At 44.8% G+C, this 1,735-nt stretch overlaps 1 pseudogene; it reads left to right on the top strand.

Moving 5' to 3' along the window:
• LOC102831418 overlaps positions 1-1,079 on the top strand; it is a 3,564-nt pseudogene extending 2,485 nt beyond the window's left edge.
• The last annotated feature ends 656 nt before the right edge of the window (positions 1,080-1,735 follow it).

Raw genomic sequence — 1,735 nt, 5'->3', positions numbered from 1 at the left:
AAAAAAAAAAAAAAAAGTCTGGTCTGAATGCAAGATTTGCAGATATGTCTGGAAAATCAAGGAAGAACATGAAGGAGCTGACTCCTCTTCAAGCCATGATGGTTTGATTGGCAGGCCAGGAACTCTCTGAGGAGGGATGTAAAGTAGAGGAATTTTCAGAAGATGACAATACAGATGATTCTGAAACAGAAAAACAATCACAAAAGCAACATAAAGAGGAATTGCTTTCTGATGGCACATCTACTGGTTCTTCACAGCAGCAGGCTCCTCCAGTCTGTTCCTCCTTCTCAGATACAGGCACCTCCCATGCCAGGACCACCACCCCGTGGACCACCACCTGCTCCACCTTTAAGGCCACCTGGATCACCTACAGGCCTTCGTCTTGGACCAGCACCAGGAGCTCCTCCATTCCTGAGGCCACCTGGAATGCCAGGACTCTGAGGACATTTACCCCAACTTTTACCTCCAGGACCACTTTCAAGTTGGCCCCCAGAACCCCCTCCAGGCCCTGCTCCAGTTCTGCTCCTGATCCTCCTCCTCAGAGGACTTCCTCCAAGGCTACCTCCCCCTGCACCTCCAGGTACCCCTCCACCTCATCCTAGCATGATGCGCCCATCTTTGGGGCCTCCACTTGGACCTGCTCCACCTGAGTTTTTCTCATCAGCTCCCCTATCAAACCCTGGGGTTTTAAGTGCCCCACCCAGCTAGATTCTACAACTCAAGGTGGATGATACAAGCGCAGCCACCACTGAGAAGAACGCCACAGCATCTATCAGTGCCAAGTCACAGATCACTTATCCCAAGGCAGAAATTACTTGATTTGTACCCACTGCACTGAGAGTTAATCCGGAGAATTAAGGGACTACTGCTACTCCCCAAAAGAAGTCAGAGGATGATTCTGCTGTGCCTCTTGCCAAAGCAGCCCCAAATCCAGTCCCTGTGTTCTTGTTTCAGTACTAACTAAGGACGATGTGTCCGAAGTGTTCATGAAAGAGATGGAAGGGCTACTGCGACAGCTTTTGACCCAGAACAGGCTTCTGCTCACATCAGTCGTTCATGGAAAAAGAGGCTTTCGTTAAACTAGGTGAACAAGCTACTCCCCTTGTCAGCGCATTTGCTAATTCCAGTGCAGGAATAGCCTAAAGTTTAGTCTTGGTAAGAATTTATTGCATATAAGGTAGGATATTTCATTAAAAATAGACAGGTTATTAAAAGTAGTACTGCTAACATCCATTCCTTTTCACACCATTTTGATCCTGTTTCTTCCTGTTTTCCAAATTTTTTGAAACATGAATGGGGGAGTCTTAGTTACTTATTTGTTTCAACTTTCTTTTTGTGTGCTATGGGCACAGGAGTAGAAATTTCTGAGAAACTCATTTATCTCATCCCATCTTGGTTTTTGTGTTTGAATTAATTTCAACATTTTCTTATAAGTATTTTGTAATATTTGACTTGTAGTGAAAGGAATCACAATGTCAATTCCTATTACAAGCACACTTGTGGGAAGAAAATGCACAATTCTATGATTAAAATTATTTCCCACTGACCTCCCCCCCCCAAAAAAAAGAAAGAAAGAAAAAGGCCATCATGGTTTAAATATATAGCCTTGCTGACTATATATATATGTTGTTGTTATCAGGTGCCATCGAGTCGGAACCGACTCATAGCGACCCCATGCACAGCAGAATGAAACAATGTCCGATCCTGGGCCAACCTCACTACCGCTGCCACACTT

The sequence above is a fragment of the Chrysochloris asiatica genome, unplaced genomic scaffold (assembly GCF_000296735.1).
Source record: "Chrysochloris asiatica unplaced genomic scaffold, ChrAsi1.0 scaffold00181, whole genome shotgun sequence".
NCBI classification, from domain to species: domain Eukaryota; kingdom Metazoa; phylum Chordata; class Mammalia; order Afrosoricida; family Chrysochloridae; genus Chrysochloris; species Chrysochloris asiatica.
This window is presented reverse-complemented; position numbering and strand designations above follow the sequence as displayed.